Genomic DNA, 26,616 nt, shown 5'->3' with positions numbered 1-26,616 from the left:
GAAATCCTTTATACTACTGAAAACAGTTGTGAACTAATATTTTTATTTAGCTCCACATGTAGCACACAACGATAAATATTTTCAGATAAGATATAGTTAGAATAGTACACTTCCTAGCTTGGTTTTCATAGTGAAAACTACCTAAAATTTTCTGATCAAAAAAAAAAAAAATCTTGCTATAAAAAAAAAACTTGCTCTAATGTTTACATTTCTAATAACATCTAGTTAAGTGGCTAAAAGCTAGGCTTTTCCTTCAAAGGAATTCCATCCTTATGAGAAATGGGGATGACTTTTTTGGTTGAAAAGATTTTATTTCATGATCTTAGTAGCACAGAGATGCCCCCTGTTGCCAGGACATGAAGAAGAGGCTATCATTTCATGGCCAGCAAGTATGTGAGCACAGTTAAATTGAGTATTTAAACAAATATTTCTAAAGGAGGTGAAAGATGGGAGTGTAAAATATGTTTCAGATAAAACATAGGTATGCTTGAAGCCTACCATTTTGAGCATATGACATATGGACAGAGCATGACCTTCCTGGCACCATGTACTAATTAAGTTATTTTTGTGAGCTTTCTGTATTTAAAGATTGACCAAGTACATTTATCATTTTAATGTAATGTAAATTTTCATGCAGATTTTTTACAAAAATTTAGAATATTTAAGCTGTAAGAAGCTTCTAAACAAGATAGCATAATTCCTTTCATTTTACAAAACTGAGATTCTGATTATTTTTGTTTTCATGCTTTCTTTAAGGTTAACATTTAACAAATAAGGTGATACCAGAATTCAGGTCCCTTGACTCTCAGAACAGTTAATGTTCCATTATATGAGGATCTGTGCATACTTGGAAACTGTACTTTGCCCTTGACATTTTCATATAAAAGCCAAATAAAAGTCTATCAGGAGGTCAATGTCCACCAACAATAAATGAACCAATAAATCTTGGCACCTAGTTTTCCACTTCTCCACTTTACACAAGCAATTTGCTTGTTTGTTCCAACAGTTCTTCTAAGGAAAGGAGTTTTTTGGTTGGTTGTGTTGGTTGGTTGGTTGGTTAAAGACACCCTGCAATTTAATTTAAAAAATAAGGAGTAATCAAAGTAATCAAGCCTTCTTTATTCTGAAGTCTCAATAAGCGTTCCCAAGGAAAGGTCATCTTTATTATTAACTCAAGTAAAATCAGTTAAATGAGGAAGAAGAATATATATATATATATGTATATATACACACACACATATATACACATATACATATATACAGTCCACATCCCCCCACTCAAAGACCTTGGGGAATTAACAACTTCCCATTCCTTATTCTGTACACTCCAAATGTTCCTTCATTTTGAGATATTTACTAGTTTTGGTGGTGTCCAAATTAAGGGATTTAGGATGAAATCAAGGATTCATATTAATCAACTAGAATCTTCATTTCCAAAGCATCTGGAGCTGCTCTGCAGGAGATTACTACCTCACACTTGGATCAGGGAAATTGAAATATTCTCCCAAGAAATTCTATTTGTAAAACATTTTCCAAATTGAATTCCAGTTGCAGAAATATTTTTGGCAAGTAAACAGCAGAGGGCTGAGAGCCTGGGCTTTACCAGCTTTGCTCTCTCCAACAAGCAACCAGAGCTGGAAAATCTGGGTGGGAGGATAAGCAGAATTAGTAGGAATGAGCCCACACAAGAAAGGTGCATGCTTACTAGGTAGTTGGTCTTTAGCTGCTGGGCACCCCTGTCAGCTCCCCAGACTCCAAGGCATAGAGAGTTGCTATATTAAAGAGTCCATGTTGGAGGCATAAATACCTGGTGGAGGACTCTGGGTACCTTGGTGGTAGGAGTGTGTGGAAACACAAACCTGAAGAGGTAGGGTTCTGTATTTCTGAGTCAGTGTTGTAACATTTTAGGAAAAGAAGGAAGAAATGCATGGGGAAAAGGGGCAAAAAGGGATCAGGTACAAGGTCCTGCATACACTACACCTTGAGCCCCAGGGAATCTGAAGGGGGTATATTGGGGTCATGACCTTGGGTCCAATAGAGCTGTCCTAAGTCCACAGTGGAACCTCCCTGGTGGTACTGATAAACCTTGGTGTTGCTAGAAGCTGATCCAGTACTCATAGGTCTGGTATTCTCTCATTGAACAGAAACAATTTCACACAAGAGCCAGGCAGTTGCTCTGTGACTATGATGGAACAAGACAAAAAACAAGAGCATTGCATGCTTGTGTCTGAAGAGGCAAAAACATGAACATTGTCCAACCACCCAAAATCGCTCAACATCCCCTTTCCTGATGAGCATGAATGACTATTATGTCTTCACCAATTGCCTCTTCAGCCTCACTCTAGTCAACCTCCCCATAGATAAGACACCCCATCACAGAATTCTCTCTGCTTCCTGGCAGCATCTGATACAGAGCAAAACCCGGAATCTGCCCAAATCATCTAACACAAGCAAACCCAAATCCTTTCTAATACTTTCTTACTTAAACACTCTGTGGCTGCACCCCATTGTGTGTTCTCCTTTAATTCAAAGTAATAAAACCAACTTGTTCAACTATAGGTTTACTTCAGCCAGTTTCAACTAGAGGAACAAGTGACGCTAATCTAGCCTGTGATAAGCAGGCTGTGCTGACTTCTGGGCTTTTCTGTTCTGAACAAAACAGCTTGTCCTACCCTCAGGAAACTCAGTCTTCTTAATGAAGGAGGCAAAGGAGCAGCCAGCAAACCAAACTCAGGTGTCCTGACAAGTCAGATGAAACAAAACACAATATCATGTCAAATAGCCCTAACAGTATTTGCTATGTGCAGAAAGACAAAGTTTACAAATCTTAGGATTCCATCAAGTTTAAGTTAGAGTTACTTATAAATATATTTGTGAATCTCAAGAGCCAAGGAAATGCCAAATTCAGTCAAGCGATCAACAAGAATGGAAACTGCAGACTTCCTTGAGTAAGTGAAGAATGAGATGAAGTGGGAGAGATCTAGGAGAACAACTGTGTTAGTGTGAAAACCTACAACTTTAAAATCACTCAATACTTCCCATCATGGTGTCCTTGTCTTCAGCAAAATTGTTCATAAGTAACTGGGATGGCAAGTGTCTTCCTTTAGGTAAACTATGTACTTCCTAATACCAGAAAGATTGAAAATTAAGTATAAAAGATATGAGGGAATCAAACCATGGTATTGATAATTTTGTATTGAAAGGAATTTTGTATATTTCTTGTTTTGTGTGTATAGAGTTTTTTTTTTTTTTTAAGATTTATTTATTTATACAAGAACCCGGTACAGGCCAGATGTGCGGGAGGGTGAGAGGATTCACCAGAGACAGAGTGGGGAACAGAACAGGCAGACCAACAGAAATACACTGCTGAGGGGAGCAGTGGGTGAGACAAGAGAGGTCTGCTCGCCATGTGGGTATCTCCACAGCCGGTGGGGATTGAAGCCCTGCTGCGGAGGCTGTGGACAGCTTCACAGTGCTTCACTCAACTGCTTGTGCCACCAGGGAGGTCCCAGTATGCAATTTTTAAGAGAGTTTGTCCTATTGGCATGATAGCCTTATAAGGTCAATTTAAAATTGAGTCATTGATATGGAATTTTTAAATTTTAAGTTGAATTTATACAAATAAGAGAATTTCAGGACCCCACATTTAGAAATTCAAGGACTTAAGTGAAAGTGAGCATTGAAGTACTACAGAGTGCTTTGTTTGGTAAATTCAAATATGCATGTTTATTTGTTTGTATATGTATGTGCATATACATGTGTATATATAACATTTATAATCATGGCTTCAAATAGTTGTAAGAAATCAGCTAACTTTATTCATAGATGCTTTAGAAGTGATTATTAAGGCCTGCTAGACTAAAAAATAGAATAATTGCATGTGTAAGCCAATCTAAAATACACTATGATTTTAACTTTAATAAGTGGTATATTCATTTTTAATCCAAAGGTAAACCATTAAATAATGTTTTCTGTAAAACATTACAAAACTCCCTTTCAATGACATCTAGAAACCTCATGAATATAATTTAATGCTGTATTGTAAGTGACAAGTGCTGTGGCAAGGAAAAAATAAAATACTATATAAGAACAAGCAGAAAAGACCATATCTGGGAGTGTGAAATAGTGTTCTCACAAATAACTAAATCAAGAAAAATGTGTGAGGATAGGAGGGGAGTGTCACAGGAAGTTCATTCACTTAAAAATTTTGTGTCTGTGCATGGCACAAATTTTGGGGCTGAGGAGATAATAACAAGCAAAACAGGACTCCTTCCTCCTGGAGTTCAAGGGCAGATGGTAAGAGGGAGCTCATCCTCCCAAAGGACAAACTCAACATATTTCTCCTTCTGATTTATTTTGCTTAACGATACCTTTTCCAGGTCTATCCATCTTGTTGCAAATGGCAGTTCATCCTTTTTTAGAGCTGAGTAGTATTCCGTGTGTGTGTGTGTGTGTGTGTGTGCATGCACCTATGTACATATAAACCTGTGCATATGTACACACACACACACACACACACACACACACACACAGAGAGAGCTCACATATTTCTGATATGGATCATATCACTTATTTCTAGAATATAAGGAAACTTAACAAGGGGTCAATCAAAACCAAACCAATAATAAACCCTTAATACCTGACTGAAGGACTGAGGTAACTGGAGTGGGAGGAGGGTGGGGTGGGAGTTGGGAAGGAAAGGGGTGCAGTGAAATGTAGTGGAGGATTGTTGGGGCACTGGTGGTGGGATGGGTGGGAGAGGACACATTTGCATAGGTTTAAACCCATAACCCAAAAGCAGATACAAAGATGTAAACGTACTTTACTTCAATAAATATAATGGGTGAGGGAGGGGAAGAAATTTGGTGTGATGAAGCCCACCCCCATGCTGCAGGAGAGATCTGCTATATCTTCCTGCTGGACAAACCTCAGGGTGCTGACCCCAGTACTTAAAGTGCCTGACATGATGTTGGAAACCAGAAGGCCCATGCGCTGGCACTCTGTTCTGTTCTTCTTCAGCGTTCTCATTTAATTTCTTTTTCCTCTAGGTGGTCAGAATTTAGCAAACCCATTGTTTAAACTACCCTGGAGCTCACCCTCTGAAGGTACCCACTTTTAACCCAAGGCACTGAAGTCTAAACAGACAGTATGCAAATAAGAAGTTCATCTTTTGCTTAATCCTGGGGTCCTGGGCTGCAGAAATGATTTTATGTGCTCCTAGATAACGTGAAAGACCTGAGGGAGAATACCTCTCATCTCTCAGGCTGGGGGCCCTGGGAAGCCCTGACAGGAAAATACGTCCTATTTTCCTAAGACCAAACCAGAAGTGAGGTGGGAGTGAGAGGGGGGAATGAAAGGCCTGTGAGAGTAAAAAGTGGGGACCATGGTTGGCAAACTCCAGCTAAAGATAAATGCTCCAGCATGAGGAGCATGCAGGATCATTTCAACCTGAGCTTAGGCCTCTGTAGAAGATTTTACTCACACAAAAAATAGAATAAAAATAAAAATTAAATTTTAAATTTTATATATGCATTTGTTTATATATAATATACAGAGAAAATAGAGCTGAGATTCCCAAATGTCATTTTCAAGTTTAGAGGCTACAGCCTTTGAATTACTCTATCTAATGACACATTTAAAGGAGCAGACATGTATCTCAGAGAGCAGCACCCTTCCAGAGGTCCTGGGGGCTCTGTGAAACAAGCTCCACTGCCACCCTCAGTATGTGGGGATAGTACTTTTTGTCTGAGGTTATAAGGCCATTTAAGTCATTCATTGCCGGGAACACAGTCTGGGATTGTCTGCTGACTTTCTGGCTGTAAGGACTTTGGACATTATCCCCAAATCTCCATGGAAGAATTGTCCCTGTGTTTCATGTCAACAAGAGTTGAGCCAAGTTGCCTTTGACGTCCCTGGAGTTATCTGATCACCCAGGTGACACTGAGCAGAGCTAAATGACTGGGGATGGCAGCTCGGCCCTGACATCTGCCCAAGACCAGCAGTAAGGGTTCCAGGAGTTACATGAGCCACTAGGTTCATCCAGTCTGCCATCTGTCACTGGCTTATCATACCACCTTGGGTCACTGACTTCCCCACTCAATGCCATCTGCGAAATGTGCATAATAGCACATCATGTTCTTCTGTCCCTCCTCCCTCCTCTCCTCTTCATACTCACCCTCCCTCCCTCCTTCACTCTAGCCTTTTCCCCTCTATTCTTCTTCCTCTCCCTCTCTCTCTCTCTCTCTCTCTCTCTCTCTCTCTCTCTCTCTCTCTCTCTCTCTCTGTCTCTCTCCTCTAGAAGAAGATAATGTGTCTGTAAAGTGCTTTGAGCTCCTTGGAGATAGAGAGTCTATAAATATAAGCTGTTATCACTGTTACCATGGAAACACTCACAGAGAGCTGTGCTCCATTCCTGCATTTGCTGAGCATAATTCCATCCTTCTCACCCTGCTGGCTTCTGGAGGCTGTTGAATAATCAATAGTATTACAAAGCACTGCCACCAGGTAGGGGGTGGGAACCCAGGACAGAACTTGTTTGTTACTCAACTCTTCTTCATGTCAATTTTCAAAAACTGTGATTCTGTTTCCTAAGGTAGAGGATGGCATAAGATTGGCTACAATCAGCTATTCATCCAAAGATGCAAATCATGACAGGTAGAGGTATGCCAGCCTGCCCAGGGCCCTGATCTGTAACAGTGATCACCAAGGGAGGATTCCAGTGAGCTCCAGAAATAAAATTCCATTCATCTCCTGAATTTTCTCAGACTCCTGACTCCTCTTCTTTGGAATCAGGGCAGGAAAAATGTGAGGGTAAAGTAGGTTAAGAGTCTACACCTTCCTGCAAGCCTGTGTCCTCTGGAAAACAGGAGCTATGTCTTTTTCATTATTGTCTCTGCAGGATCCAAGTACAGTGCCGGGCACACGGCAGGTGTGGGAGAGAGATTGGTGGGGAAAAAAAGAAAAAAAATGAGTGGTGCCTTTTTCTATTTCACAGTTGAGAGCATGGCTGAGTAAAGCAACGCCATCAGATGTTGTATTGGCCTCAAGATCACTGGCACAAAATTCTGCTGCTGCTTGTCCACTTTCTCCATATCCCATCCCCTGTCACTGAAAGGAATGATGCCTCTTCATTTCTGGTGCCAGGTGTGCTCCTGGAGAAGTAGCTCCATAACATAACACACTCTTTCATAAGAGCCTAGAATAGTGTATCCTGGCTGTTAACCAATCAGCTGTTCAAGGCCCCGTGCATGAGGTGAGGTGAGAGTGGTGGTAAAATGGTTAGTCCTTGCCAGTAATGTTCTGATGTCAGGACAAGATTTCCAGGCTCAGATGAGCAAAGGGAGGGAACAGGGAAAAGGATTTGGAGTCAAATAAATCAGAGGTGTGAGCCTTGCCACTGACCAACTTCCCTGAGCCTCAGGCTCCCATCTGATAAGTCAGAATCCTAGTGCCCATCTCATGGGTTTGAGGTGAAGGTTAAACAAAATAAGTCTATTGGCCCAAGTTCAGTGACATGCACTAGTCAATGGTTCACACATGTTCATTGTATTCCATTAGCTTTGTGACATGTATGAAGAAAACTGTGGGGTTTTGAATAACACTAGCTATTCTAAGGGTCTAAGATGTTCCAGATTCCACCAGGATTGGGGCATGTGATACCCACCAATGTGAAGGGGAGTTAGGGGAACTAAGAAGAGAAAAGAACATGCTCAGACACCCCAGGGAGTGAGGCCAGACCAGATGCGTGATTTGTAGGGTTCAGTGCAAAATGAAAATACAAAGTCTTTTGTTTAAAAAAACTGTTAAGAATTTCAAGAGGAGAAGCAGAACATTCAACTATGTGCAGCTGGTAGGCTGCATGCTCACAAAGGCAGGCCCGGAGCCGGGGCGGAGGTGAACTTGCCAGTACAGTTCCCAACCTCAGTAGAGAAGACGATACTGATGAAAAAAAGTGGAGCGACGGTTTGACAGTGTTACCCAAACGTTAATGTTTTGTCATCACTGTGGGTCAGTACAATGGGTGAAAGCACTAGAATATATTCTACAAATGCTTAAATATATTTAATTCATATTCTAAGCTAAATCCAAAGTGCTAGAAAGGTAACTTCGGGAGGGAAAAACTCATAAAAATAAGTAAACTTCTATAGGAGTCATTGGTGATTGCATAAAATGTGTTCAAAGATTCAGTTGTGTCCTGTTGCCTCTTCATTGGGGTACAGGGATGAGGTCAAATTACAAAGTATATAAAGCACGTTCACCATTCACTCAACTGCTATTTATCAAAACCCTGCCCCTGCTTGTACACAAGGCATGGCACTAGTTTATGTCAGTGAAACAGAAAAGGAGATGCTTGCAATCACAAGGGCAGAATGTTAGATTAGGTGATGTCTAATGTCCTTTTCAGTTTTAACATTTTAGGATTCTTCACAAAGGCTTGAACCTACCTTTAAGAGACAATTTTAGTGCAATAGCAAAACAAAATTGTTGTTCTGTAGAGAACACTTTGCAATGGATTGTTTAAAATCCATTTATCATTCATATCATTTGTATCAATTAGTATAAATATATACTAATTCATGTATATATTTTCCTACCTGCTGGGAATCTTACATAGTGTTTCATTCAGATGTTCTCTGAGCCCTTTAAACACAAGTAGCATTGTTTGTTTGTTTTTTTCTTAATCTGTGAGCAAAACTAAATCACAGGGAACACAATGAATTCTCCTGGAGGTGATTAATAAGGTTATGGCAGAACATACTCCCCTCTTGATAAATTATGAATTCATTCTCAGAAGCCCCCATCCACCGCCATTCATTACAAAGAATGTGACTAACATGGACCGCACTCCTTCCTTATCACCAAGGTAGAGCTATTAACAGAAGACTCTTGGTGTAAGTGCGTGGAAGACAATTTCGAGCACTGGCCTTAAAAATGAAACAGACTTTTGTTGGAATCTGGCTCTATTAGTTATGAGTGACCTATGCAAATTCTTACTCTCTTGGAAACTCAATTTTCTCATAAGCCGAGCTATTAATTCCTCTCCTGTTTATTTGAGTATTAAAAACATCTAGCAGTGCCTGGTATATAATGGCTGCTCAGCTCATGTGGAGTCTGCTTCCCACCTCATCTTCCATTTTTTCTGTGTGACCTATCACGAGCAGAATGTCAGGGACCCATAATGGTCTCACTATTTTACTTAAAAACATGGTTATGGACCATGAAACCTAGCACAGATGAGACCAAAACACGTGTTGAACTGACTAAGCCCAAACATTGACTCCATTTCCAATTTTGAATGTGCAAAATCCCTTTAAGGATTTTTTCTGATTGCCATAAGTTTATTATAACCCCACAAGGGGCATATGCTATACAATCCTGGTGCTTATTTGAACCACACATTTGGACAGCAGGGCCTAAAACAGTCAACTTTATTTTTTATTGAGCTAGTATTTGCTTATAACACTGTATATGATTTCGGGGATAGGTTCACACCTCTTCAGATGTATGTTACTACGCCACACTCATCTCCAAGGCACCTATATTCCTCACCATATTCCATTGAGCCCCCTCCACATTTCGCTCCCCACATTCCCCATCCTTCTTAAAAACCTCAGTTTGACAGATTTCTAGGGTTTGTTTTGTATTTGTTTTTATCTGCCCCTTTGTTTTGTTTCTCTACATTCCACAGATGAGTGAATCTATCCAGCTCTTGTCGTTCTCTTTCTGACTTATTTTGCTTAGCCTGATCTCCTTAAGTTCTACCCATGTTGTTGCAAATGGCAAGCGTTCATCTGGTTTTAGAGTTAAGTAGTATTCCATTGTGTACATATACCACATGTTTTTAATCCTCCATTCTGTCATTGAGCACTTAGGTTGTTTCCATAACTTGGCTATTGCAAATAGTGCTACAAAGAACATAGGAGTGCACCTGGCCCCTCAAATGAGCATCTTTGTATTCTTCAAGTGCAAATCTAGGAGTGGAATTGCTAGATCATATGGTAGATAATTTTTTCTATTGAGAAAACAATCAGCTTTACAGAAATAAAAAGAAAGCAATGTTACGAGATGAGAAATCCAGTTCATCAAGGAACTCAAAGCCTTGAGCTGATCTAAGCATTTTGAAATGTTGGCCAGTTGGCCAGTTGCCCCATTCTAAATGACAGGTTAAAGCAAAAGTAGAAAAAAAGTGATTTCTCTGAGCAGACTACTATTATGAGATGAAGACAAAGAGATGTTGTTCCAACATGTCTGAGGGATTCTGCATGGGTGTTATTTATAAGATGAGAAATAGGACCTCCCTGCTGATGCAAGGGGTTAAGACGTAGCCTATGGAGCTGTCCACAGCCACTGCAGCACATGTTCAATCCCCAGCCAGGGAGCAACCCACATAGTGCTGCAGACCTCTCCTGATTCGCCCGCTGCTCCCCTCAGCAGTGTATTTCAGTCAATCTGCCTGTTCTGTTCCACACTCTGTCTCTGGTAAATCCTCTCACGCCTTCCCACACCTCTCACTTGTACCCCAGTTCTTGTATGCACGAATAAATAAATCTTTTTTAAAAAAAGATGAGAAATAAATATGTCCAATATCCAAAAAGACCTAAAATTCTCCATTGCTAGAAATACCCATTTAATAATAAATCTCTGAACCCCAAGGAATCCTTGGTGCACATATACATGAGAGAACACAGATGTTGAGGATATGGACACAGGATTTGGAGCTTCTTATGGCAGGGTTCCCACTGGCAAAAAATGCAGAAAGGAAATGAAAACTGCAAAGATAAGTTAATGCCCTTCATGGTTTTTCCTGAACTCAGGGGCTCTCAATGGAGGCAACAGTGTTCAGGACATTCCAGAACTGTCGTGTGGGGTGAGTTCTCATCTCCTCTTATGGCTGATCTTATAATCAGACTGACCAATCCTTTTCATATAGTATTTGTGTTTAGTGCTTGCTCCAAACCCACTTGTTGCCACATTACGTTTATTTCAAGCTTTACTAAGATCTGAGGGATTTTAGGTATACTGTTCTAATCTGGAGCATTTGGTAACAAAGACTAATTTCCCACTCAAGCTAATTTAGGAAAAAGGAGGTTTTCATCTAAAGATTCAGAAATCTCAGAGGAATCCAAGGACAGGGTTGCATGGTCACAAGGAGTTCCATGAGAAGAGGAACTGAGAAGTGTTTAAGAAAAAGGGGGTTTTCATCTAAAAATTCAGAAATCTCATAGGGGCCTCCCCGTTGGCACAGCAGTTGACCGCTGGTCTGCGAAGATGCCCGCAGCCTCTGCAGCGCCGGTTCGATCCCCAGCCGCCAGGCGAGGGTCCCACATGGCGCACAGACCTCTCCTGTCTGGCCCGCTGCCCGCCTCAGCAGTGTACCTCGGTCCTTCTGCTTGTTCTGCTCCCCACTCTGGCTCTGGTGAATTCTCTCACCCTCCCGCGCTTCTGACTGTACCCAGTGCTTGTATAAATAAATAAATAAATCTTAAAAAAAAAAAAAAGAAAAGAAATCTCATAGGAATCCACAGACAGAGCTGCATGGCCACACGAGGTTCCATGAGAAGAGGAACTAAGAGGTGTTCAGGACTCTCTGCAGAGCCCAGGTGTCTTTCCAGGGTTCATTTCCCATTAACAGAACTCTCTGTGGTTTATGTGGGCACAAGGCAGCCATTGGTACACTGCAGTTTTCTCAGCTGCCTTCCAGCACGACTCTGAGTAACGGGTTCTAAGTGGAGATGACAGCATGAACTTAGCATCTTCTTAAAGTCCAAGCCACTTATCCTGGATTTTCTCCTTGCAATGAGATGGAATGAAGAGGTGGGGTTGACTTAGCCTTCCTCATGCAAAGGACATCACCAGAGAGGATGCCCAAGGAACAGGATGGAAGAACAAGTGTCCCTAGATAATTTCACATGGCTGTACCACCTTGCCAGCTTTAGGCTATTACAGGAGAAAGAAAAAACTGCCCTCTATTTGAGTCTTTTAATTTTGGGTCTCCATTATGACGACTTGGCTTACATCTTAACTAATTCAAGAATTGAGGGGAAACCTACAGATGGAGCTTCCCCTGAGTCAGTGCTACCCTGATCCACCTCTGTGGACAGGGTTGGAAGGGGCAATGTTCTAATCAGCCCCTGCTGCTGCAACAAGATACCATGGACTGGGGACTTAAATAGCAGGTATCCTCATAGTTCTAGAGACTAGAAGTCAAAATTCACAGTGCCAGCACTGACGAGGGCTCTCTTCCCGGCTTGCGGACAGTCTTTTATAATTTTGTGTCTTCACATGGTTGTGAGAGATAGCTCTGGGGTCTTCTAATGAGGACCCTAATCCCATCATGGGAGTTGTACTTTCGTGATTTCATCTACCCATAGGCACCACCTCATAGTACTATCACATTGGGGGTTAAGGCATCAACATTTGACATTTGGGGGTGGGGGACACACAAACAGTCCACCCTCAACAGACACTGTAGTAAAAATCAGCAGTTTAGGCAGTAGTTATATCAGACACCCACCAATCACATAGAAGCCACTTAGTTGTATAAGCATTTGAACTCACAATCTCACACTCAGCTAAGTTCCTGAGTCCTTTACCTGGAGGATATTCATTCTGTAAGCATCCCATTCTGAATTCGCTGATGGACTGTATTTTCTAGGCACAACTCGCCTGCCTATTCTCAGCATTGAGTGCTCAGGTCATTTGTAATCACAGCACAAAAGAGTTTTATATACACCAGTGGTTCTGGTTCTCAAATGCTAGCATGCATCAGAATCAACCAAAGGGTTACTAGTTCCAATGGGTTACTGGTCTCCACCCCCAGAATTTCTGATTTGGTAGGTCTGGAGTAGGACCTGAGAATTTACATTTCTAACAAGTTCCCAGGAGATGTCGAAGCTGCTGGTAATTCTTGAGATCCTCTGATACAAGATCACTGACCTCTGTCCCACATGTTATACACCAAGTACACAGCTATTGTGTCCTCCCACACAGAGCTCAAAGCCAGATACTAACAGAAACACTAAACTACATAATCTTTCAGTATATTCAAAATGCAGAGATGCTTTTCTGGTCTGTGACCTGCTAAGTACATCATGTATTTAACAAACATTAATGAGTGTTTATTCTGTATCAGGCCCTGGGAACCAGCAGTCACAAAGCAGATACAACTATCAGCCCCTATGAAGCTTAAATTTGAGTGGAACAGTCTACCCTCTACTGAAATTTTATTATGTCTTAAGCTGTTTGTATTAATTATCTCAAGTCCCCACAAAGATAATAAAATAAAGGTGACGTTATTTCCAATCTCAAGTTGAGAAAGGTGAGCCTTATATAGTTAAGTCACTTACAACAGCAGATAGCTGCCTCTTCAACACTCATGTTCTTTCCATAACAACACAATGGAATATATATAGCTAATGTTACGAATGGACTTTCACAAGAAATTCCCCAGCTTTTTGTCAGTGAAAGTTTGGGGACCTTCAAGTGGAAGATGCCAAGGGCTGGGACAGAAGGGTCACACTCCAAGAAGGGACAGTTTTCCTGCCTTGACCACAACCCACTGTCCAGATTACCTGGCCCAATGAGCTACTACTGGGCCAACAATAAATTTGTTGGGTTCAGAACACATTAACTTTGAACACAAACATTACATTAAAACTAGCAGGTATCCAGTTAAACTATCATTTATTTGATAAATATTTTTTGGGAACTTCTGTGTGTCAGGAGTTATGGAAATTTTGGTATAAGAAAGGCACTGTCCACATTCTCCAGGAGCTTGCAATTTTGTGTGGTTACTTCTTTTAAAAGATTTATTTATTTATTTATTTATTTATTTATTTTTTTATTTATTTAGCATAGAAGAACTGGGGTGTAGGTCAGAGCAGTGGGGGGTGAGAAGATTCACCAGACACCGAATGGGGAGCAGAACAGGCAGATTTTACTGAAATACACTGCTGAGGGCAGCAGCAGGCGAGACAGAAGAGGTCTTCTGTGCCATATGTGGGTCAGCTCCTGGCCAGGAATCAGTCTCAGGCTGTAGCAGTGATAACGCTGACACTTAACCCCTAGGCTACCAGGGAGGCCCTTCTCAGCTATCTTCCATCTACAATATTCTGGGTCCTCTTTGGGACAGTAATTTTTGTCTTATACTTTATGGTTTGAACATTCTGTCTTTATCCACAATCCCAATTCATTTATCAATTTGTGCTCTTTTTTTTTTTTTGTATAGCTATTAATGTATAGGAGTTGGACATTTGTTGAAGCAATATAATGATTTATTTTTGTAAGACAAATAATATTGATCATTCATGATCTTGGAAAAATATTAAAAAGAGAAGGTAAGTCCTGGGGCAATGAGGAAAAAAAAAAAATTCTTGGAAGGTAAGGAATCTTTGACCCTTAAAAAATACAGAAAACCTACCCTGGAGTAGGGAGAAAGGACAATAGAGTCTTAGAAGAGGAAACCTTTGGTGTGAGGTAAAAAGAGCAAGTGTGTGGACAGAAACCAAGAAAGACAAAGATTTTGAAGGTGTTTTTCACCCTTTGTAGAATTGCATGTTTACACCTCAATAAATGTGACTAAGAAGGAACATTTTCACCTTCAGGGTGAAAAAAAAATTCACTCATTTTTTAAAATATGAACACAAGGGTTAAAGTTTCTCAGTTGACTTGGATGACTTTAATCGGTGACTATGTGTTCTAATTAAGTTTGGTGACTTGAAATCAGTATTAGGCTTCCACGAAGGACAGGATTCCTAATTCAGAAGGTCCAGTAAGAATGTTTCTGAGGCATATAGCAGGGGAGTGGGAGAGAGAGGGATCCAACCAGGGGAGGGAAGAGCACAGGGACTATGATGATGGATCACAGGGGTGCTGTGGTGGAGGGAGTACTACAGGGACTACAAGAGAGGGGAAAAATCAAATATTGTCCAAAAATTAACAATCTAAGAAAATAAATTAATTAAAAAAAAAAGAAAAAAAGAAACTGTGTTCACCTCTCTACCTGGGAGTAGGGTGGGACGGGGAAGAAGACAGCAAGTTCCAAGTAACAATCAAGTCTTTGTTTACTACTTAAAAGCCCTCTGTGCAAAGGCACTACCATGAACAGCCTGTTTTATTTCCACATAACCTTAGCTCCCTAAGTACTGTGAACAGCTGTCTCCAGATTTTCTACCATGTTCTGAAATCTCAAAGAGCAAATTTTCTCATAGATTGCCTCTCTAAATCTAAGCCTACTGAGGTGGTTCTTGAACCCAGCAGCCCCATCCCAGAGGACCATTCCTGTGCCCAGATACCCAAGCTGCGCCATCTTCCTATTCTCCCTGACATACCCCACACTGGGGCTTCTCAAAATTTGTGGTGCTGAACCTGTACCTGGAAATGTGTTCACAGGCAGATTTCTGGGCTCTATAGCAAAAAAAAAAATTCAGCCAGACTAGGATGAAGCCCAATAATTTACACATTAAGGGAGCTAATCAGGCAAATCTCATATAGAGGACGCATGGCAAATATACTGAGAAATTCTGTGCAATCAGATTATGGCCAGAGACAAATGTACCAGGGAGTCCACATCACTCATTCAGCTAAAATAATCAAGTGTCTGCTCTGCACCCATCACTGGCCTAGGGATCTCATGGTGGACAAAGATTGTTCACATGAACAAACCAATAATCACACAAATGAATATAGGACTATTAATACATCAGTGATGGGGCCTCCCTGGTGGCGCAATGGTTGAGCGCTGGGTTGCGAAGCTGCCCACAGCCTGTGCGGCACCGGTTCGATCCCCGGCTGCTCCCCGGCCACCAGAGGAGGGTCCCTTATGGCGCGCAGACCTCTCCTGCCGTCCGCTGCTCCCCTCAGCAGTGTACTTCGGTCCTTCTGCCTGCTCTGCTCCCTGCTCTGGCTCTGGTGAATTCTCTCACCCTCCCGTGCTTCTGACTGTACCCAGTGCTTGTATAAATAAATAAATAAATCTTTAAAAAAAAAAAATACATCAGTGATGGATGGCACAAAGAAATTACATGGAACCATGGAAACTGTAGTTGAGACATTTTCCCTAGTCCCAGATGTCAGGGGCATCTTCCCTTAAAGGCTTAGTAGGTGTTGGAGGGAGGAGAGAGGTGAACATTCCAGACAGAGAGTGAACAGCATGTGTAAGGGCCTGTGACCAGAGGGAACTTGGTCAGAGAAAAAAACAGCCAAAAATTTCTGAGGTGGTTCTTGAACCCAGCAGCCAAGAATGTGCTATCCAGAGGGCCCATCCCAATCAGACCTCCAAACTCTAACATTGCACCCTCTGGAAGGCTGGTGAAACCGAAGAATTATTGGTTTGGTAAAAACAGCTATTGTGGTGACATAAAGTAACCCACTTATTATAGGCCAGTGATATTTCAAATGGCAGCGCACTGGCCTTTCCATTTATTCTGTGGTCTGATGACCCACTTCACTGTGACGGCAGGGGGAGCACCACTGGCCAGTCTCCATGCAGGAGCCATGGTGTCAGATCTCTGCAGCTCATCTCTTCATTTTGTTTTTGCCAAAGGAGAAAGGTTACTTGCCTGATTTCTACTTTCATCACCATTTTCCTGAGGAAGGTACCATAAGGAGTTCTGTATCTACCGACGATTCCAAAATTCTCGGTGAGTTTAGCCACAGGGCTAAAACTGTGTGGGAGCCCAGAGATCCAAGAGTAGCTGCTTATTTACAACTAACTGTAAGCAGCTCCGAGGCCACTGCCAGCTAACAGGCTGACACTGGCAGGGCAGCTGGCATGCTGGGTCTGGGTAGATCATATGCCTGGTGCCACCACAACCCCAACTAGATTAGGCAACAGCTGTCTAAGTCCCACCAACCCCCCAAAAGGCTGGCAGAGATTGAATCTTCTGTTGCCATGAGTGAGAGCAAGGGGGTGACTATATAGCAGCAGAGGCAGCCCTGCCCAGGAGGCAGCCACAGGTTACTCTGTGCAACTGTTTCCTGCACACTCAGATCTTTTCCTGCTCTGTTCTCTGCTCCTTCTAGAGCCACCTACCATGACCACAGTGGTCTGGCTTCTTTCAATGGTTTACTCATCTAATGGCTTGTCTCGATTCCCACAAAGGAAAGGGATTTGATGTTCTCATTGAACAATCAAATGTTAGGTAAGGGTGTTCCTCCCAAGGTTTGTCGTTTTGAAAAAGATCCGGACAATATTAATCCAAAGGAACAAATCAATATGTGTTACATTGTGGTGGCAGAGACAGGGGCAGCTCCTCCTCTCATCTTTAGTTGGGAACATGGCACCCAAAATAAAGTCTGTCTGTTTCAGCTTTCCTAATAGCCAAGTGTTATCCTGAGGGCAAATACTGACCCACGAGACAGTAGATATTTTCCAGAACTGATGTTTGCATGAAGAGCAGCTGGCACACATGCCTTTGCTCTTCTTCTGTGTCCCTTCAACCTGGGCACCCTCTCAGACCAAGAAAATAAGATCACCTAGGAGGTCATCTACAATGCATGAGCTGGAAGGCAGGGCTCCCTGAGGATGTAATGGAGTAAAGCCATCGCCCAAGTCCTGGTCCACCCCCTCTGGACTTGTGAGTGGAAAATAAATCCTTCTGTTGAAGCCATGAATGAGTACCTGAAACTCACAGCCAAACCTGATTCTAACTGATAAAATGATCATAGGAATTTCTTTTCTTTTTGCATGGAGGGTTACAGTGAAATTTTTTTCTTGGTGCCCCTCAAAAGCTGGCCATCTATTTTTCCCTCTCTCGCCTTCTACTTCTTCATCTGAAAAATAGCCTCTAAATTCTCTTGTAAATCTAGTGGTCTCTAGGACCAGGCATGCCCAGTGTGACCCAACTCTGCCAGTCACAGGAAATTATTATCAGAATAAAGACCTTTCATCTAACCAAAAAGGTGTGTTTTAAGTTTATATATGTATATATAACTTGTCTGGTAACACATTTTTCCATAGGTCAATAATGTACCTGAAGATTAGGTTCCCAGAAAATTCCAAAAAGATACTTTTTAAATTTTTTTTATTTTTCACATCATTGTTCATTTTTAAACAATATTTGCTTCCCCCACCCCCTCAGGTGTAGTCCCCATAGAATTTCTTTCACCAATGCACCCGTGCACCATCACCATAGTCCCCTGTGCTCCTCCCTACCACCCGCTGATCCCTCTCCTTCCTCCCAACTAGCACTTATAGTGCCTCCCAGAGTCACAGAACCAAATCAATATGCAGAACACTGCTGTGGGGTGGAGGTGAAAGAGTTGTTTCAAGATCTTCCCCTCCACCCCTGGCAGAAAAGGGAATGCCTGCTCCTCAGCCTTTGTGTTCTGGTGGTGGGCATCATCACCTCTAACTAATGACACTTCCTTTCACATGAACATTCATATAAAAGCTAAGAAAATGGAAACCTCAGTAGGTGTCAAGTAGCCCAGGAGAAAGCTTCCTAGTTTTCTTCAGTTTAATTCTGATTTCATTGGAAATCTCATTTCTGTAGGCAAAAGAAACGCCATTTTGTAAACCATATCCAAAGTCCCTAAAGCAGATATTATGCAGAGACTCTGGGAGAGGTAAGGGAGGAAGGATGCTCTCTTTTGAGTTTCTCTTTTCCTATCAGCTGTGGTGGGTTGGTATGTTAGAGCCTGGACATCACCCAGTTGGACCTAGCAGCACAGCAGTGGAGGGGGTGTTGGGAGCTGGCTGGACTTCATATGCTGGAAGAACTGAGGTTCTTTTCCTTCAGAACCTTTATGAATGGGGGAGTGTCAGGGGGTGAAGCCTGTGTTCCCTGATGAACTCTGACCTGCTTTACTCTCTGTCTTCCTTTGGAAAGGGAAGTCTAGAAAAATCTTTGGCTCAGGCAAAGGCTTTCCCTCAGTCTACCTGACTAAATATAGCCCACATTCCTGTACCTTTGCCCGACTTCTGCTTTGCTGCCCGTACGTCCTCCTTCAGGCTAACTCTTCCTTGTCCAGATGTCACTGTCTACAGGAAGCTCTCAGGAGGGCTCCCACTCCTGGGTGCTCACCTAGAACCCTTGGCAAATATTATATTGTTCCTACATGAGAGAATAAGCTACTTGGCCATCTTGACTCTCCCATGACCAGCAAACGGACTGAATACAAAGCAAGCCTAATCAATACTTGGTGAATGAGTGAACAAATGTTCTTTCATCTTTGTTCCTGCTCATAGTGCTATCAAAATCCTGGGCTTACTTGCTCCATAAGGGGTGACTCTCTTCTCTAAATTTCTTTTGTACTTCTTGTTTGTGGTCTCCACTATTATCCATTGTGGAACATAATCATTTACCACCTTGCATTGTTTCCCATTCCTGTGACTCTTTCTCCAGTGCCTCTATTGTCTGCCACTAAAAAATTCTGACTGTGGCTTCTACCTCTCTGGTGATTCCCTAAGTTTCTAAAACAACATGATTTATGCAGAGAGCAACTGGTGAATGATTGATGGATGAGTACATGAGTAATGAAGATCTACATTATCTTGGAGAGCAATGAACATAAAAATCAAAGACTCTACATGGTTGCATCTATTTGTACTTTCTATATGAATCCATCCTCCTTTTGGAGAGGCAGTTAGGCCTAGTGGTTCTGAGCATGGGCTCTGGAGCCAGACTCCCGGGGGTTAAATGTGATCTTCCTTCTGGCTTGCCTTAGGGAGTTAGTCTATGTAAGATTTCATTACTTCATTTGTAAAATGAAGATAATAATAATAGGACCATATTAGTCAAGCATGTGAATAGAGCTACAGATAGATTAGATCCAGGTGTAGATCTAATATATATGTGTGTGTGTGTATACATATGTGTGTGTATATATGTGTGTGTGCATGTGTAGGTATAGACATAGGGTATAAACATGAGGACATTCATTGGGAGGCAAGAAAATGCAAATAAAGGGCATAATCCGGACTATAATTTAATTTATACTTCTCTCTATACTGACTAATGTAAAGTTTTTTTCTGCTCTCAAGGAGCAAATTCTTTAGGCAAACTGTCTGTTCGTAGTATGTGTGTCCAAGCTAGCACACAGCAGTTTTGCATTAATAAATGATAGCATTCAGTCTATACCTTCATGTCTATATATATGTGTGTGTGTGTGTGTGTGTGTGTGTGTGTAGGTATAGACATGGAGGTATAGACATGAGGACATTCATTATAGGATTAGATCCTACTATTATAGAGGCCAAGAAGCCCCAAGGTCTGCTGTCTGCAAACTGGACAACCAGGAAAGTTAGTGATGTAATAATCCTATTTGAGTCTGAAGGCCTAAGAATCAGGAGATCAATGATGTCAGCCCAAAAGCTCAAGCTTGAGCACCAATATCTGACAGCAGGAGAAGATGGATGTCTCAGCTCAAGCAGAGAGAGCAAATTCACCCTTCCTCACTGTTGTTCTGTTCGGGCCCTCAAGGGATTGGATGATGGCCATCTAGTGAGGAAGATTCCCTTTAGTCTCCCGAATGCAGTGCCAATCTCCTCAGAAGACACCATCATAGATACAATTAGAGCACTGTTTTACCAGCCTTCTAGACATCCCTTAGCCCAAGTTGATAAGTAAAACAAGCCATGACAAGGACTTTCCTCATTAAGTTGTAGAAAAGGTCACACAAAATAGAAAACAGGAAAAAAAAAGATAACTCCTATTAAATACTTGGCATAATGTCTGACTTACAGTATTTGATGAATGCAATTTTATCTAACAGAGTACCTTCTAATATGATGACAGAAGGTTTAAAGGGAATAAGAGTCTTGGGGAAGGTAGGTCTCCTCATCATGCTACTCATTTATTTGGGGGTGTCCTCAGTGGTGCCACTGTGAGGGAAGGCACAGCAAGGATTTTCAGAACCAGGAAGTTGAATACCTTGGTGGTAGCATCATGCCATGTGACAGGACAGGAGGGCATCTATACTTGGGGTGCCATATATAACATTGGTAAAGGGGTCTGCCTTCCAGTGGACTTGTCAGATACAATGCCATGTAAACAGTAGATATGAAAAACTGAATGTTATCATTTATTAATGCAAAAACTGCTGTATGCTAGCTTGGACACATGTACTGCAAACAGACAGTTTGCCTAAAGAATTTGCTCCTTGAGAGCAGGAAAAACTCTAGTCAGTATAGAGAGAAGTATAAATTATAGTCCAGATTATGCCCTTTTTGTGTGTGTTTTCTTGCCTCCCAGCTCCTTTCCAAAGTAAATGCAAAATAGTCTTTTTTTATTTCTTCCCTTTAATTTAATCCCTACAAACTAACCATGTTAATATGCAGTATTTTTAGAATGATGTGGAAAAGCATAGTACCTCAGAAAGAAAAAGAGTTAGCACATTTTATAGGGTATATAAAAGTCTTTGTTCTATGTGTGTTTGTTTGCCTACAAGTCTGTGTGTGTGTGTGTGTGTGTGTGTGTATGTCTGGTGTGAGACAACAGCTACGAAGTCATTTTTTAAATTTTTAAAAATATTTTCAATTTAATATTTTTATTATTGAAGTACTATTGTTTTACATCATGGTTAATATTTTGACTGTATAGGGTTTCTCCCTCACCATGGTCCATTGTGCTCTCCCCCCACCCCAACCCCATCCTCACCCTCTCCCTCCATTTCCACCTGCCCTCTTGGATGCCTCAGAATTGGTGAGTTTTCAAGGATTGGTTTTATAGCTTGTCTTTGACCCTTTGTTTGGTTGTTCTATATTTCACATACAAATGACAACATCTGGTATTTACCTTTCTCCTTCTGGCTTATTTCACTGAGCATAATCTCTTTCAGTTCCATCCATGTTGCCGCAAATGGCATGAGTTTATCTTTTCTCATTGCTGAGTAATATTCCATTGTGTACATATACCATGTCTTCTTGATCCACTCACCTGCTTTTGGGTTTTTAGGTTGTTTCCATATTTTGGCTATTGTAAATAGTGCCGCAATAAACATAGGGTACGAGTTTCCTTTAAAATCAGTGCTCTTGTGGGGTCTCCCCTGGTGGCACAGCTGTTGAGCGCTGGGCTTCAAAGCTGCCCGCAGCCTCTGCAGCTCCGGTTCCATCCTTGGCCACTGGGGAGGGTCCCACATGAAGCGACAGACCTCTCCTGCTGTGCCCGCTGCTCCCCTCAGCAGTGTGTTTTATCAGTCTGCCTGTTCTGTTCCCCACTCTGGCTCTGGTGAATTCTCTCATCCTCCCACACTTCTGACTGTACCCAGTGCTTGTATAAATAAATAATCTTTAAAATAAATAACTAAATAACTAACTAAATAAATAAACAAAATCAGTGTTCTTGTGTTTTTGGGGTAGACACCAAGGAGTGGCATTATTGGATAATATGGTAGATTGATTTTTTCTTTTGAGGAATCTCCACACTGCTTTCCATAGGGGCTGGACCAGTCTACATTTCCACCAACAGTATAAGAGGGTTCCTTTTACTTACAGAGTCATTTTAACTGTACAAATTCCTCTTCATATCTTGGACACATCCAGGGTTGGAACTTCAGCAAGATGGTCAATCCTGAGGTTTCCTAGCAACTTATGATCTGTGGAAATGGGATTTGTGCCAACCTGACTCCTCCTGCCTCAATTGAGTGGAACAGCAAAGTAAACCTTTGCTAGTTAGCATTGGGAACTGCAAGCTCATAAGACTCATAAAAGCCTTAGCCAGTTGACCTGCATATAGGCCAAAGTCAGGGGGAGTGAGAAGGAGGAAGCAGCATGCAGAATGCTGCTGAGTCACCTCAATGGGCCTAGCACCACCTCAGAATAGTCCATTCCAGGCCACACTTTGCCTGGATGTCAAGGACCAATGTCCACCTGCCTCAATGGTTTAATACATTTCTATTTTCCTTGAGTTAGATGTCAGGAAGAGGTTGTCACTATTTTTTTTCTTTTTTATGGTCGCAAGTGTTACAGCTTTTTCTAGAGTATTAATCTGGTGTTTGAGTTAAGAAATGGCTTGGCTCAAGAAAAGCAAACTGTTGGGTAGCTAACAGTTGATAATAATTATAGAGTCCAAGTCACATGCAACAAATAAATCCACTAGGCTCTGTACTACTCAGAACCATGGGACCTGCTTAAAAATAAATCAACAAATGAAAAATTGTGCAGAGGGAGGAACAAGTATGATGAAAGGGTTAGAAATCACCTTCTAAATGGACTGAAGAAACTGGGGGATTTTACATGGAAAGGAAAAATTTAGGGGGACAGAAGAGATGGTTTCCATTCACATAGAGCAGACACACATAATGCACCAGACATGCATCATGTGCCTCCAGCAGTGAGAACCTACATTGGAAGAGATTACAAGGAATTAGCGTTTAGCTCCGAGTTTCCAACAATGCAGTGTTCCTCTGCAAAGCTGGGAGTACACAGCCCCAGGAGATATTCAACCAGAGGCTAGCTGACCTTGTTCCAGGAGATAGGAGTCTGGACAGAAGACCTCTGTGCTGACATTATTGTCAGCACTCTACACAAGTTAATCAATGGTGATTACCTTTACCTCTAGGTCCTAAAGCAACAGGAAGATATTGAAAATTAAGCAGAACATAGAATAGATGATTCCACTCACCTTTAGATGAGACTTCAAGTCACCCAGCAAAAAGGGAATCATGAGCTATCCCTGACCCTCATCTACATCCGTCTCTGAGGTCAATAAGACTATACTTCTCTGGCAGTGGAATGTGGTGGGACCTCACTGAGCCTAGCCTCTCAGACAGGTGCCTACTTATCATCTTTAAGGCAGATGGAAAATTATGGAAAGGAATTTCCAGAAGCCTAGAAGATATGCTGATTGGCTGATTGGTACCAGACATTTTCCCAAGGGAATGGCAAATTCAAGCTATTACTACCCTTTCTGCACCCCTCCACCCTCCCCTACCCCAGCACAAAGGAGCAGGTAGACTGCTTAGAGGAGCTCTGGCACTAGTTCAGCACTACTTCCTACTGCCCTTCCAGCCTGCCACCCACTACATCACAAATACTTGTAGACCATGCACCTCCATGGCCAAAACAAACAAACAAAAATCATTCTTTGCATGCCAAATATGTCATCTTCTCTCTACAATTGTTAGGGGGAAAAGGATGTCCTAAAGCTAATTCCATATAGGCTTTGTGGACTCCACCCCCACCCCAGGCCAAAGCCAAAGACATTGGAAACTCCAAATCCCATCACCACCAAAGGGAAGGTAGTTGGGACCTGAGGGTGGGGTTAAGCAGCCAAGTGGATATAAAAGGCAGACACGTGCGCTTTGGGGGTTCCCCCATTTTGGCTCTCCGCCAGCTTGAAGCGTCCGGCCAGCTCTGAGAGTGACTTTGGGTTTCCAGGTCGTCGGATCGGGTAGGACGCATTAAAGACTTTATTTCCCTATTTTCTCCCTGAGTTGTACATTTTCCTTATTTCCTTTTCTCTTGTAAATAAACCTTTTATTAACCTTTTGTGTGTGTCTGTAGTGGAGTATTCATAAGTCCCTTTTAAGCGCGCGGGTGAGGACCCACAGCCAGGAACCCGTTTAATATCGGGGCTGCTCTATACACTATGACTACTGCTCTTGGAAGTCTCCTGGTCCGGGTGTGTAGAGCAACCCCGATACAAAACGGGGTGCCTGACTGTGGGTCCTCACCCGTGCGCTTAAAAGGACTTATCAATGCTCTACTGCAGGCACACGTGAAAGGTTAATAAAAGGTTTATTTACAAGGGAAGGGGAAATGAGGAAATGTACAGCTCTGGGAGAAAAGTGGGAGACAAAGTTTTAAATGAGTCCTACCCGATCCGCCGACCAGGAATCCCAAAATGGCGCTCTCAGAGTTGGCCGCCAGCCAGGAGCGGTGAAGCCAGGAGGCGAGCGATCGCGAGCCAGAGAGAGCCCAAGGCCCACGTGTTTGGTTTTTATATCCAACCTGGCTGCCCAACTCCACCCTCAGGTCTCAGCCACCCTCCCTTTGGTGGTGATGGGATTTGTCTTTCCCAATGTCTTGATGGCTTTAGTCTGGAGTGGGGGTGGAGTCCACAAAGCCTGTATGGGATTAGCTCAGGACATCATTTCCCCCTAACACGGGCATGGAGACCAGGGAGATGAAGAGGTAACCTGTCACTTCCACTGAAGACAGGAAAAGCTAGCCCTGCCAAGTGAGCCTTGCTTTAAAAAGATCCTTTTTTTTTTTTTTTTTTTTTTTTTTTTACTATTTTCATACTACATCTTCACCCAGGATATGAATTCAGTCCAAGAGCCACAGTGACTTTAAGTGAGAGTAGTGAAGGGGTATTTCTACTTGTCCCCACTCAGGATCTCTGATCTTTTTAAGAATTCTGGAGAATGATTAGCTTTTCTATCTCACAGGTAGGGGCCTTAGTGAAGCGCACAATGACGATGATCCACAGAGCAGTTGGGCTTCCTTGAAGGATGGTGAGGCTGCTCTGCCCAGTGCCTGTTTGGTGTCACCTGGGCTTCTACTCACGTCCCTACTACTGTGCCCATCTGGCACCATTTCCCAGTGCCCCTCTCTCCCAGCGCCCCCTGCCCTCCATTGCAGAGCTATGCATTCGGGCTGATTTTCACTGCAAACAAGAGCTTGCCATTAAGCCATTTCCCTCAACATTGCACAGTTTCTGTTGCCAGGATGAGTCACCATGCAACACATACCCTCACCCCCTCCACTCTGTACTTAAAATACTCTAGGTCTGGCCGTACAGAACCCCACTGTGCATGAGCACGTGTGTGTGGCTGTGGGACTGGCAGCTTAGCCCTCTGGAGTTCTCTGCAGAGCAGACTGCATCATGTTTGGCCAAGGGGTTCAGACAGCCCATAGTCTGGGGTCAGGGTTCTGTTTTCCAAATCCAGATCTCCTTTCTGCAGCATGCCAATGTGCTCTCTCTCTTTGGCAAGGCAGGTGAACCTCCATAGTAGTTTCTCCAATATAGAGCAGAAATGGCTGACTGCTAGGGATTCATTTGTCCTGCCTCTTCTCTCAGCGTGGCTTCTGACAGGTCATCTTGCCACAAACAGGATCATCCTGCCCTATATTCAATTTTGGGCCCCTGGCTCGGCCCCAGGGTAGACTCAGTTTCAACCATAGCCACAACTGTTTTCCTGATAGAACCTGTCATCCTGGCTTGCACAGAGGGTCCCTAACCTCCCTCTTTTCTCTGTGGCCATTCCTGTTCTCTGCTTCCCTTTTATACCACCCCCCCCCCACACACACACACAGACACACACAAACACATACCACTAACATTGGACAGGACCAATCACAGTATTCCTGAACCATGCCTCTTCCCTAGCCTGCACAGGGAAAAAAATCTAAAAAATCATTTCTTTACCCTGAGCCTTAACACTGCGTGAAGAATACTTTCCTTCTCCTTTCTTTACAGAAAACTACTGGACCTCCACAGGCAGGTAATAAAAGGCTTGCTTAGTTCCCTGAGTTTCTTAGGTCCACACCACCCCCCCCCACCTTCACCCAGTCACACTCCACCTACCAGAGGCACCCGCCCTCTGGAGAACTCCGTCCTCTGCGCTTTCAACCTGCTGCCACAGCACCCTTCACACAAGGGGCCTCAGAACAAAAGCCCAGCACAGCACAGTCCAAAGGGACATCGTGTGCTCAAGTTACTCATTACTTGA

Source organism: Talpa occidentalis, unplaced genomic scaffold (genome assembly GCF_014898055.3).
Source record: "Talpa occidentalis isolate TD23 unplaced genomic scaffold, MPIMG_talOcc4v2.1 talOcc4.12, whole genome shotgun sequence".
NCBI lineage: Eukaryota > Metazoa > Chordata > Mammalia > Eulipotyphla > Talpidae > Talpa > Talpa occidentalis.
Note: the sequence above shows the minus strand (reverse complement) of the source record.